At 40.9% G+C, this 14204-nt stretch overlaps 1 protein-coding gene across 1 annotated transcript in view; it reads left to right on the plus strand.

Annotated features, from left to right (window-relative positions):
• The first annotated feature begins 3640 nt into the window (after positions 1–3640).
• LOC111160149 (tropomodulin 3) overlaps positions 3641–14204 on the plus strand; it is an 83763-nt gene continuing 73199 nt past the window's right edge. The window contains exon 1 of the mRNA XM_022523020.1: positions 3641–3826. The gene's annotated coding sequence lies outside the window, so the exon portion shown is untranslated. The remainder of the gene's footprint in view (positions 3827–14204) is intronic.

The following is a 14204-nucleotide window of genomic DNA, read 5'->3' on the forward strand; positions in this document are numbered from 1 at the left end:
CACATCAGGCTCTCTGCTCTGCGGGGAGCCTGCTTCCTCCTCTCTCTCTGCCTGCCTCTCTGCCTACCTGTGATCTCTGTCTGTCAAATAAATAAATAAATAATCTTAAAAAAAAAAAAAAAGAATGTGTTTTGCTAACCGTAAGCTAGTAATGACAACCCATAAAGCATAGTCTTTTTATTTTTTAGATTTTTATTTATTTATTTGACAGGGAGAAAGAGAGCAGGAGAGGGAATGCGAGCAGAAGGAGTGGGAGAGGGAGAAGCAAGCTTTCTGTTGAGCAGGGAGCCCCATGCGGGGCTCGATCCCAGGATCCTGAGCCAAAGGCAGACACTTAGTGACTGAGCCATCCAGGCGCCCCAAAGCATAGTCTTTTTTAAAAGAGAGCTCTGTCTCCATTTCAGGATGAGCTTCACTGTATCTTGTCCTGTGGAGCCAACCCTCTCACAGCTGGTGTTTATATCTGCATGAGGTCACTGGCTGGCATTTACAGGCAAACCCTCTTGTTCTGTGTCCTCAACTGAGAAGAGGAGGGGGAGGGAAGGATTCAATATTCATATTTACAAATATTTATTGAATCTCCAGCCTGTGTCAGGCACTGTAGCAGATGCAAAGATGTGTTGTAAACAACACAAAGTCCTCCATGAGCTTACACTGAGTATACAAGCAAGATGATATTAGGTAGTGACAAGTGCTCTAAAGACAGTAAGGAAAGGAGAGGAAGGCAAGGTAGGGTGACCAGAGGAGGTGACACTTGAGCAGAACCTTCATTAAAATGATGGCACGAGCCATGAGTATTTGGAAGGAAAAGCATTCTCCTGTGTAGTGCAAAGATCTTGAGGTGGGAATGTACTTGGCAATATGGAGAAACCTCAAGGAAACCAGGGTACTGGAGCAGAGTGAGAGAGTATGGTAGGAAAAAGTCACATAAGAACTTGTAGGGGTGGTAACTTGGGGATTTATTCAAAATGGATTGAGAGGCTATGAGTGGTTTGGAGCAGAAAGGTGACATGATCTCATTTGTTTTTAAATCAGAAACTGTTAGTGCGGAGAATCACAGCAGTGGAAGCACGTTCTATTTTTTACAGTCTTATTCAACACCAGGATATGATTGTTAACACCGCAGGTCCCATGTGTAGTATTTCTAAATTATTTTTTAAAGATTTTTTTACTTTAGAGAGAGCATAAGGCAGGGAGAGGCAGAGGGAGAGAGAGAGAGAGAGAGAGAGAGAAACTTTAGCAGACTCTGTGTTCAGCGTGGAGCACCACTTGGGGTTCTATCTCATGATCCTGAGATCAAGACCTGAGCCAAAACCAAGAGTCACTGACTGTACCACCCAGGTGCCCCCCCCACTCATATGTAATATTTAAATCACATGGGGTTAGGAGATTCATGTCTGTGAGCTCTGTGGTTATAATATGTTAATATTTGTCTGAGGAAAGGGGGAAAAACCCAGCACCGAATCACATTATTTTAGAAAAAGCAACTAAAAAAAGAGTTAGACACTTGTTGGGAAAAATTTTAAATGAGTAACTTATCTAAAAGAGAAAATACAAGGACACCTGGGTTGCTCAGTTGGTTAAGTATTCAACTGTTGATTTCAGCTCAGGTCATGATTTCAGGGTTATGAGTTTGGGGCTTTGCGCTCAGCTTAGTGTGGAGCTTGCTTGAAATTCTCTCTGTCTCCCTCTACACCTTCCCCATGCACATGTGTGCTCTCTCTCTCTCTCTTAAAAAAGAGAGAGAGAGAGAGGGAGAGTGAGAAAGATAAAATACATTGAAGGTATTCTTAACACCCCATATTGGAAGACCAGAGAGGAAACATGTCATAGATTATCAGATACTGAATTAAAAGCCCTCCATGCCTAAAGACACAAACTATATCTCGACGGCTGTAGTTTGCTTTGCTTGTTCAAGAACTCAACTTGTTCAGGAAATTTTGTCAGTTTTCCCAGGAGTGATGCCCCAGAGGTGTTACAGGAATTTATAGGACATTTGCTGGTAAGCCAAAATTCCTATATATTAATATATAATGAAATATAGAACTATCAAATGAATCCAGATCAAATGAATCTCTTATCCAGTCAGAGTACAATGTTCCTGGACTGTGTGAGAGAATTCTTTTCATGTACAGTGGATACAGTCACAGATTATATTACCTTCAAGAATTTGATGAGTTTAGGAGATACATCAGTCTGATCAACAGTGGAAAGCATGCTAGAATTTTAATCAGCATACCTGTGCTTTATTTCTGGATCTCCGAATTATGATTGTGTGACTTTGTGCAAATTACTTAACTTTTCTGAGTCTTAGCTTTCTCATCTGTAGAAATGGAAGATACAAATATATTCTTTGTAGGGTTATTTGGAGGACTGGATGAAATATTATAAATGTGCTGGTACAGTGCATGGTGTGGATTAAGTACTCAATATTAGTTGAAACTGAATTCTGTAGGAAGTTGCTCTCAGAAAGCTGCTATATCCAAGAATATTGGAGAAATCCATAAACACTAAAATGCTACAGAAAATAAGGTGTAGTGGCTATGAGATTTAATGTCAACGGTCTTCTAAGAGTACTTGCAACCTACAAGGTTTTGTTTTTTTTTTTTTCCTTAAAAACTCCAAATTATGAGTGATTTTCATTTCAGGGATTAATGGATACAACTAGCATGAAATTCCAGGGTGTTTACTTTACCTAGGGTGCTTCCTGCTCTGAAGGGAACACGTAAATGACAGGAGAGGATTAACCATTAGTCGGTTTCCACACTAGGAGTAGCTGGAATGTACCTCAAGCAGGCACTTCGTCCTCTTCCTGGTTGCGTTCTTCAGAGATGGTGTATCAAAGCCGAGCATGACTCCTGGGAAAGGTTTAGTCATGAAGAGCAGGACAGAAAAATTACCAATGAGCAACTACCAATGAACGGAAGGCCATTGCTGTCCCCTCTCCACAGAGCCCTGCACAAAAGGCAGCCACTTCATTGGCCACCGTAGCACCGCCCTCTGAGGTGTTCCCACTTTCCTCATCCTTCCTTATAGGCTACCCATCTGTCCCAGTCCCCTTCTTTGAGCGGCACTTCTGGTTTTTTCTCCCACTCATACTAACCCAGCTTCACCACCTGGTGTAGAGCTTGAGGCTGGAATGGGAAGATGGGTTGCGGCCCAAACTGTCCGGGTATATAGGGGCTATCGCTGAGACATCATCCCTTGTACATGCCCAAGGAAATCCCTAGGGTCACTACGTCCTTGAGATGACATCTGCGTGATTTATGCCCCTTTTCTGACTTCGCCTTTGTTTACTTTTCTATCAGTTTTTCACGACGAGCTTAAAGGGCTCGATGTCATGTCCTTGCATTAGCAAGCAAGGGTAGGATATAAGCCCTGCCTTGTATGCCTCTTCAGTAAAAGTCAAAGTAAAGAGGAAGTCTATCCCAAAGAGCCTCGAGTTGCTGTTTATAGCTCCCAAAGGGTCCAGGGTAGAGATTTCCACTAGTAAAGATCCTTGTCGCCGGCTGGAGTAAGGCTTGCTATCAGCAGCTGCTTCAAACATCCTGCAAATTGCAAAAACCAGGGTCAGCTCAGAGCGTCGCCCTCCTTGCCGGAACTACAACTCCCAAGATGCCCCGCAACCCAGGAGTGCGCACGCGCGTCTGTGGCGGAGGGGGAACCAGCAGCACAGACAGAGCCGTCGGGTTGGGGCATCCGCGAGTGGATCGGGCAACTCCCAAGGAGAAAGAAGCGGGCTTACGGGCGGGTCCCGGGAATCGAGGGACAGACCTTTCCCGCGGGTCTGTGAAGAAGGTCGGCGGCCCCAACGGGTGCCAGTCAGGTAAACCTAGCCCGGTGCTTTCCAGGAAGTCCGTCTGCGGGCTCAGGCAGGGAGTCGCACCGGCCATGGTGGCTGAGGAGGGAGAGGTTGCTGCCCTTCAGCCGCCAGCCCCGATTTCCTAACCCTACCGGTGTCTCTTGGGAGGAGCGTGGAGACATTGGGGGCTGCTTGAGGGTGGGGGACGGGCCCGGGTAGGGGCCGTGGGGCGCGCTGGGCGTCGCCCGCGCTGGAGGCGCGCGAACCCCCGGTTGCTGATGAATCACTCGGGGGCCCAGCCTCCCCGGGTTCGGGACCGGCCCCTTCCCCTCCCGCCGGAGCCCGCGCCTGCCGAAGCTGTGCGAGCTCGCGGTGCCTGTCCGCCCCTTCTACTCCACGGAGGAGTAGCTGAGGGGCGATCCTCTTAAACAGGCTTTCTCAGCAACACTCCTTCAAAGGCTTCTGCTAGTTGAAAGTTAGAAAGAAAGAGGAGAAAGAAAAAAAAAAAACAAAAAAACGAACCTTAGGTCACACCCTTTTGCGGGCGGGGAGGGGGGTTTAAATCTGGCTTGTCTTGGATTTGCCGTTTTTGATCTATATCCTCTGCCTTAAAATAAATTCCTGGCTCCTGTGCAGCACAGCTGGATCCAGCTGTGAAGTTTGTGTGTTGATTTGTTTTGAGGACGTGACTGGGTCGTTGTATTCCTGCTTATGAAGTTGGTGTGTTTCCTCTGCAAGCCTGCAATCTAATTACAAACAAATGGGAAAGAGCTTTTTTCTTTCTTTCTTTTTTTTTTTTTTTTTTTTTTAGTGTTTAGTTAAGAATCGCATTTCCAACGTGCTTCTCTTAAAACCAAAAGCCGTCTGGTGATGAACACTGCAGTAAAACTTATCCCAGGAGGTCATACTTGCACAGGAAATAAGCCTGTGGACATTTAAGTTAGCTCTGTGCTGTCTCCCATGGTTTGTAACATTTTCATGCAGCTCATGTTTCTTTTTCTGAGAATCCTTCAGATTAATTTTTTGGAGGATTAGTTTGATTAATTAATTGGCCTGTCAAAAAATATATTAGGCTTAGAAAAATAGTTTTGTCCAGCCTCATTTATTTTTGCTAGTCTCTTCCTTCTAGTCTTTGGCTTCTTTTATCCTACCCCTTCTTTCAGAGTCCGAAGTCATTATATTTACAGTCCCCTTTCTAACTCATTTCTAGGAAAGAAAAAGAGAATTAAAATGCAAAACCCAGTATATTCTAACTCTATAAGCTTCCTTACTTTCCCTCTGGTGAGGATTTCTTGTTTGCTTATCTTTATTTATTTATTTTTTTAAGTAATCTCTGCTCCTCATCTGGGGCTCCAATTTAGAACCCAGAGATCAAGAATCGTGCGCTCTACCCAGCTAGCCAGGTGTCTGGAGTTCGTTATTAGGGACACCTGAGTGGCTCAGTTGGTTAAGGGTCTGCTTTTGCTAAAGTGCTGGTTCCAGGGTCCTGGGATCCAGCCCCCATTCTGCTGCCCTGCTCAGTGGGGAGACTGCTTCTCCCTCTGGTCCTCCCCCGCTCATGCTATCCCCTTTCTGACAAATAAACTTAATAAATAAATTAAATAAATAAATAAAATGAGGTTATTAGACCAGATGATCCCAAGATTATTCTAGCCCTAAATATCTCTGATTTTTAATATTCATTTATTTTATTCATTCAGGAAACATTGGCCCCATTTGTCATTCCAAGTCCTGTGGTAGACCTGAAGGAACAAAAATGATTTCCTGAGAATGTTACTGTCCCAGTTCTCAATTTCTTTTAATCATGTTTTTATGACTAATACTAAAGTTTTGTGGTATACCCTCCAAGCCAAATTATTCTGCAGTTAATAACTTCACCTGAAGGTAGCCCTCAGGCTATACCTATACTCTCTATACAGTTTTGAGTATGTGACAAATCTACATAGAATACACTACAATTTTGTAAATTTATTTGGAACCTGGGGCGAGCTGGCTGTATGAAAATCAATTAGCAATATCATAGGGAGAGTGAGAGGCGGTGGGGATAAAACTATACCGGGATAGAGACCAAAAGAGGGAGAGGAAAAGATGAGAAAGAAAGATGAAAGAGGACTTGGTAAAACAGGAGAAAAGGGCCTCGTGGGTTTTCAGGTATCAGTTGGATGTACTAATATATATTACTAATATAGTAAATCTTGTTATTTAGGCTGTTATTTTTTATGGTTCCAATTAGCTGGCAAACTATTCATCATGCTTTTTGCTTTTCAATTGTTCTTAAAGTTAAATATGTATGGGCTCTGTCTTGATTAAAATAGTTGAGGAGGGCATTATTTTCTAGGCTGTCATAGTGGCTAAAGCATTATTGTTCTGTCAGTGACTTTCCTTGAAGACATTTGATTTATATGTCTTACTTATTCTTTTTGTTTGTTTTTTTAAGGTTTTTTTTGTTTGTTTGTTTGTTTTGCTGTTGTTATTTTAAGTAATCTCTATACCCTGCAACCCCAAGATTCAGTCATGTTCCACCAACCAAAACAGCCAGGAGCCGCCACTTATCTCATTTTTATAGCAGATCAACACAATTATAAATCACAGCTATAAAATCATATTGAGAGGAAAATACTATAGAAAACAGAAAAGTCTACTGGATTTCTGACAGTCCGTAGGTACCTATTAAAATTGTGTAGGATCAAACTAAATTTGCTATTTATGAAAATTAAACGTGAACATATATTCTGATAGCTGTGTCTGTAATCCATTTTGGTATTTGCAGTATGAAGGAATAGAGATGTGAGTAATTGAGAGTGGCAAATAATTGAAAATGTAGTTGTCTATTATGCCATATTCTAGAATTTCATTTGAAACAAAATGATTAACGTATCTTAAAGCAAAGTGCTACTTTGTATTTTTATTGAGGTATCAGTAACGTTCAATAAAATGCACATATGTTGAGTGTCCAGTTCAAGGAGTTCTAACAACTTTATACACTGTAACTTCTAGCAAAATAAGATAGAAAACATTTTTATCACCATAGAAAGTTCCCTCATGCCCCTTTCTAGTCATTCCTCACCCACACTCCTCCACTAAAGCAACCACTTTCAGCCTCGTGTTTCTGACACCATAGATTTGTTTTGCCTAGTCTTGGACTTGACATAAATGGAGTTGTACAGTAGTATATGCTTTTTTGTGTGTCTGGCTTCTTTTGTGTTATATAATGTTTTTGAGATTGATCTGTGTGTGCTGGTACTTTTTTTTAAAAAAAGATTTTGCCAGAGAGAGCATAAGCAGGGGGAGGGGCAGAGGGAGAAGGAGAGGGACAAGCAGACTCAGCTCAGAGCTTGGCAGGGAGGGAGTTCAAGGCTTAGCGGGAGGTGGGGGGGGGGCTTGATCCCAGGACCATGAGATCATGACCTGAGTGTTTAACAGACTGAGCCACCCAGGTGCCCCAGTTGGTACATTTTTATTGAAGAATGTATTCCATTATAAGAATATAGCCTAAGCTCTTTATCTGTTTTATTTTTGATGGATGTTTGGGTTTTTTCCAGGATTGGGTTATTAGAAATAAAGTTGTTATGAACATTTCCTTTACAAATCTCTTGGGGATAGATGTTTTCATTTTTCTTGATAAATACCTAGGAGTGGAATTACTGAGTCATAGGGTAGATGTATGTTTAACTTTACTAAAAAACTGCCACACAGTTCTCCAAAGTGGTTTATATATGAGTTCCAGTTGCTTCACATTTTTTTAATGTTGGTGAATTTTAGTGCTGTCAGACTTTATTTTAGCCACATTAGAAGCTGTAAAATGGTACCTCGTTGTGGTTTTAATTCATATATTTTTTTTAAGACTTTATTTACTTGTCAGAGAAAGAGCATGCATGCACAAGCAGAGGGAGCGGCAGGCAGAGGGAGAGAGAGAAGCAGGCTCCCCACCAAGCAAGGACCCTATGCAGGAATCCATCCCAGGACGCTGGGATCATTACCTGAGCCAAAGGCAGCTGCTTAACTGACTGAGCCACCCAGGTGTTCCTTAATTTGTTTGTTTGTTTGTTTGTGGGTTTTTTTTGGACAATTAAGGAACTTCACTATGTAGTAATTGACTTCTTTTGTAAAGTATCTGTTAAAGTAGCCTATTTTTTTCACTGGGTGATTCATCTTTTAACTGTTGTTTGTAGGAGTTCTTTATATATTGTGAGTACAAGTCCTTTTCAGATGTAGTTTTTTACCCAGTCTTTGGCTTTTCTATTTATTTTCTTGATGATTTGATGAGCAGAAATTTTTAATTGTTATGAAGTCAATTTTATCAGTTTTTAACTTTATGGTTAGTGTTTTTTGTGCCTATCCCTAGGGTTGCAAAGATATTCTCTGTTTCTTTTCTGAAGCATACTTGTTCCACGTTTTACATTTAGGTCTGTGATCCCTCTCAAATTAACTTTTTTGTAAAGATGGGAGGTAGGATTTAGGTTCATTTTCCCTTCATACAGATATCTAGTTGTGCCAGCAACATAGTTAAAAAATTTTTTGCCTTTCTCCCTTAGATGGACTTGGTATCTTAATTGAAAATCAGTAGGGCTACTTTTTATTTTCATTGTGCTTTTATTTGTAGTGTCTTAAGCGTGGGCCCTGTATCTTTAAAAGCAAAAGGAAAATACAAAAACCTTTTATGCACTTCTTCCAGACTGCAGCTACCCTGAGATTAATCCAGGGCTGGTTACCTTATATTTTTTGATGCAGAAATGCCAATAATGAATTTGAATTTGAAATGGCTTTCCTGTGGGTTGAGGTAATGGAGGCACCCTTAGTTTCAGTAGCAGTTAAACCCTGCCCATAAGCCAGGCAGTTACACCCAGGCCCATAAGCCAGGAGAAAGGAGATTCAAGCCCAGAGAGATCTCCTCTATTAGAGCAAGCTATAGAGAGCTTAATATTTTCTTGTTTATTGATTTGCTGAAAATAAATAAAACTATATATAATCCATGTGTTTTAGTTTCCATCTTTTTACTCCACTACTCTAGTCCTGTCCTTTGTGCAACACAATTCCTGACTTTGACTTGGAACAATTTCTAAGGAGACAGGTTGGTTTTTTCTTCTCCCAGATTTTACTGACCAATATAACACAATACAATATTATTTTTTAAAGAGTGTCACGTCAACTGTGAGGTAGGAAAGATGTTGGGATTTGGAGCCGACAGCCAAGAAAGAATTCTCGAGACATCTTTGGTGCAAAAAGGTAGTTTTATTAAAGCATGGGGAAGAACTTGTGGGCAGAAGGGGCTGTACTAGGGTTGTGAAGAGTGGCCCATTGTATACTTTCAAGTTGGGAGGGGGTTAGAGATGGGGATGTCTCTAAGGAATTTTGGAAGCAAGGTTTCGAGGACCTTGAATAGGGCTAGGTGTTGTTAGGAAAAGGTCATTTTTTACTGTCTAAATAAACCTTAGTCATGAGACCCTTCTGGTGTATATCAGTGGGTTATATGGGGGATAACTGCCAGCATATATCTTGGGGATAGAGATAAAGCAAGTTTCCAAAGGAACTTTCGTACCCTAAGGTAGACCCCCAGGATTCTGGGGGTGGGGCTAAGATGCCTTTTGCCCCTAGCAAAGCATTAACATCCAGGCAGCTGAGTTCCTAGAGGAATGTTACTCTGCCTGTCTCAGGGACTTGTCAATGGACTGCAGGTAGTAAGGAAGTATAGTTTTTCCTTTGCCTTTGTTTTCCATGCCAAACTGTATTACTCCAATGTAACTATTTCAATTTTTCCTCATTTCCTTCCAGGCTTTGTTCATCCATATACATACTTTTATATGGGTGTATCATGGTGTATCTGTTCTTTTCTGTTATGACACTGAACAATAATCAGGAAACACTGTCTCCCACATGTGTGTCATTGTTAGTAAAGAGAAAGCTGGAGATGGAGAAAAGAGCAGTTAGGGGACTTTTTAGTGGGGAATCTTGAATCCAAAGCTTAAGTAAAATAAAGCAAAGTTAACATTTTCAAAGACAGGTTACCTTTCTGTAGAAATACAGGACAGCTCTGGTTTCCTTATTTTCTCTCTTTAATATATAACAGCTTTATTGAAATTCACACACCATCCAATTCACCCACTGGAAGAGTACCAGTCAGTGAATTTTAGTATATTCAGAGAGTTGAGCAACCATCACCATAATCCATTTTAGAACATTTTCATCATGCTGAAAAAGAAACCCCTTACACATTAACAGCTGCTGATGGCTTTCCCCAACCTCTCCCGTCCCCTGCCACCCCAGGCAGCCATTAGTCTGCTTTCTGTCTATGTGGGTTTGCCTATTCTGGACATTTCATCAAAATGGAATCATACAGTATATAATCTTTTGTGACTTATTTCTTTTGCTCTTATGCTCTGAATAGTTTGAGAGTTGTTGAAATACAGAGAAGCAGCTATCATTCACAGATGTGCACACTTTTTGACCTGTAAAGATATACACTCCCTCAGGTACATATGCTCAAACACCTACACCTACTCACTAAAGAACACAAACACACCAAGACAAACTTGCAAACTAAGGTACCTGATACACAGAGATAACCCTTTACAAATAAACACTTTCCTATCAGAGCATATCTGAGCACTAATATCATTACAAGTACATGCAAGTGAATACAGTTCCTGAAGTGGGTGAGAAAAAAATGGATGAAAATAGGGCAAGCTGAAAGAAAATGAGGGCTGAGGACAAGAGTAGAGGAGAATGTGATGGCAGGTTGAATTTATTTCACGTGTATTCTCTGGGTGTTTAAGACACTCCCCAGAGCTTTTAGTTGTTTTAACCAGAAGCAACGGTCTGGCGTTTATGTATTATTTAAATACGTATATAGGCATATAGGAAAGAGTCTTAAAGTTCCTGAGCCTATTGCATAGAAGACCCTTTGAGCAGGAGGTTATTAATTGTTATTATAAGGTAAAGGGATTTCTATATGGGGAACTATAACCAACAAAATATTTTGGTTCCCTGGGTGTGGTGTTATCTTTTTAATGAAGTGTCATTATGGAGTATTTCTTTGATATGCATGCAGTGAAAAGAGAGGAGGCCCCTTAATGTATACATTTTAAGTGCCATGTCTATTCAGGCAACCCTTACCCTGGGGCAGGTATTGCAAAATTTGAAATAATCCCAAGATTTATTTTTGTTCATGGTGGGTGATCATTAACCTAAGTTAGTATTCTTAAAGACCTCTTTCTTTGTTTCCGCTTTAATATTGCCACTGGAGTGTTATACCTCCTTAGTGAAAGTATGGGAGTAGGTGGAAGTGGGTTGGTGGTGGGGCAGAATGCTTAATTAGATTGGCAAATATCAATAAATGTGTGATTATTTGAAAGTCAAATGCATATTTTCACCTCTCCAAGCCCTTGTAAGTCATCAGCACACCCTTTCCACCTGCCTTTGCTTTGCCACTTTGAGCCCTCATTATTACTTTTTGTCAAACAATCTTTTTTTTAATCCAATTAACATAGTGTATTGTTAGTTTCAGAGGTAGAGTTTAGTGATTTATCAGTTGCATTTAACACCCAGTGCTCATTATGTCAAGTGCCTTCCTTTATGCCCGTAACCCGGTGACCCCTTCCTTCACCCACCTTCCCTCCAGTGACCCTGTTTGTTCTCTATAGTTAAGAGTTTCTTACAGTTTGTCTCTGATTTCATTTAATTTTATTTTTCCCTTCCTTCCTCTACGATCCTCTGTTTTGTTTCTTAAACTCCACATATGAGTGAAATAATATAATTGTCTTTCTCTGATTAACTTATTTTGCTTAACATAATACCCTCTAGCTCCATCCATGTCATTGCAAATGGTATGATTTGATTTGATTTGATTTTGTTTTATTTTATTTTTGATGGCTGACTAATATCCCACATCTTCTTTATCTGTTCAACTATTGATGGACATCTGGGCTGTTTCCATAGTTTGGCTATTCAAACAATCTTTCTGCTCTCCTAAGACATGGTACTGCATCCCAGGTGAACTCCTGGGTATAGTTTGCTCTCAAGAGAGTAATGCTTATCACTGCATTCAGCTCCTTAGCCTTCCCCCCTGCCATACCCTCTTCTCTTTTTGTCTTTTCCCACTGCCAATACCTCACTTCTGGCATATATCTCCTTCTGAAGAGAATACCAGGGAAGGAGCACTTGGGTGGCTCAGTGGGTTGAAGCCTCTGCCTTCGGCTCAGATCATGATCCCAGGGTCCTGGCTCTCCACTCAGTGGGGAGCCTGCTTCCTCCTCTCTCTCCGCCTGCCTCTCTGCCTACTTCTGATCTCTGTGTCAAATAAATAAAATCTTAAAAAAAAAAAAAAAAAAGGATACCAGGGAAGCCTCTTCAAAGAAATGTTGTTTGAACTGTCCCTGAAAGATATGAAAGGATTTGAACAGGAGAAAAGGGGAAAAGAGATAATGAGCAGTGTGATCTGAGGGTTGGAGGCAGAAAAGCAAGGAACTGTACTACTTTGCCAGAATACAGGGTATGTGAAGATCACTCCTTCCCTTTTCCTTTCCTGTCCTTTTGCTGGCTCCTTTCCTATTCCTTCCCCACCCCTTGCACGTACTTTGATCTCTTTGCTTAGTATATGCTTCTCCTCTCTAGCTAAATCTGTCCTTCCCTTACCACCCACAGTGATCTCTGATCTTTTGTAGCACTATTTACCAGTCCCATTCTTTAATCAGTTAATTTTATTTTGCTTTGATTTTTTTTAAAGTAGTTTTATGTGCATGTCTCATTTTCCCAAAGGTGTATTATGCATTAGCCAAGGTTTTTAGGTCTCAGGGAAAACGACTGACACTTAAGCTAGGTTTCCAGAAGGTATGGTGGCAGGGTTGGGAATTGCAGTGGATTGTTTTTAAGATAGCTGATCTCTCTTACAGCTGGGTTCTCAGCTGGGAACCCAGAGCCGGCACTTGGAAAGCCTTTGTACTCCCTCCTCCGCCTGCAGCTTGCATGGACTCTCTTTTTCCTGTTGTGCCTCTGCTCTATTGTAGGACACTAATCTGGATTTTTTAAGACTGCATTATAGTATTTACCTTTCTTGATCACTGAGGTTTTTTTGGTGCCCTCTTAAATCCTGCACCCAGGGCAAGTGCCTTTCTCCCTCACCCTTGCCCCAGCCCTGCTTCATTATCTCCTTTTTGGACTGGCTTTCTCTTGACTTTTGCTTTCCCCTTAGCTTCAGCATATGACTTAAACTTGCTGTGATGCTGCCCCCAGACGAGAGACATGTGATCTCTCAATTCAGGTTTTGTTTCCCAGCTTTCCATATTCCTGGTGAAGAATTGGACTGCTCTCCTGCTCGGGGTAGGGATATCCCTTGCACCAAATAACTGTGAGGGAGGGGAATTGATGGTTGCTTAGGCTGTATACTAAATAGGATCTGGGGTAAGGTTGGTCCCAGACAAGGGGGCTTAGGGTTGGTCATCCCCAAACATGCTTATTCTGGTACCAGAGGTCAGAGGTACCTGTGCCTTTACTTTTTTGTATCTGCACTGCATGTGGCAGATTAACAGCTAAAAAGTAGGTGTGTCTCTTATGTAGTGTCTGTTTATTGCTATAACTCTGACCTTTTGACCATTAGAATTAACCTTGGAGATAACAGACTAATCAGAGCAATATTTGTAATATTTAACATAAATTACTGAAATTTGTTTTATCATTTGAATGATTTCTAATTTTAGAACAAGTTAACTATTTTTAAACATTTTAGAAATTTATTTTCTAGTTCAGAAAGAAAAGGGAAATAGCGTGTTGATAATCCATTGAGTAAAAAGTGATAATAGGTCTTTATTGACTCTAACCCCTGGCCCAGTTAGGATATGGTTAAATCAGGTACTCCCATCATTGATCTCAAAGCTTACTGATCCCCAGGGATACCTGGGTCGCTCACTTGGTTAAGCGGCTACCTTCCGCTCAGGTTGTGATCGAGCCCCACATCAGGCTCCTTGCTACATGGAGAACCTGCTTCTTTGCTCTCTCTCTCTGACAAATAAATAAAAATCTTAAAAAACAAAAAACAAAAACTTTCTGCTCCCCCCTTATTATACACGTATTTAGTGTCTCTTGTGTTGCAGGCAATATGATGGCATAATATAAATAATGACATAAAGTAACGTAAAATATAAAATAATATAACAGTACCTGCCTTCAAAGTGCTCACAGCCTATGGAGGAAAGAGATATTTTGATAAATTTTGATAGAAATGTGGGCAAGATGGTAATTTGGCACCTATCTTCTACTGTTCTCTTTGTATACATCCATCTCTCACTTTTATGTATTCTTTTTTAGTCTTCATCTTTCTTACCTAATCTCTGCAATTAACTGCATTATATGGATTATAGCATAGTAATATGAACTAATGAAGTATGAGAATGAACTTTAAAATGAACTT

This window comes from Enhydra lutris, unplaced genomic scaffold, assembly GCF_002288905.1.
Source record: "Enhydra lutris kenyoni isolate GAN:26980312 unplaced genomic scaffold, ASM228890v2 scaffoldscaffold4, whole genome shotgun sequence".
Taxonomy (NCBI): Eukaryota; Metazoa; Chordata; class Mammalia; order Carnivora; family Mustelidae; genus Enhydra; species Enhydra lutris.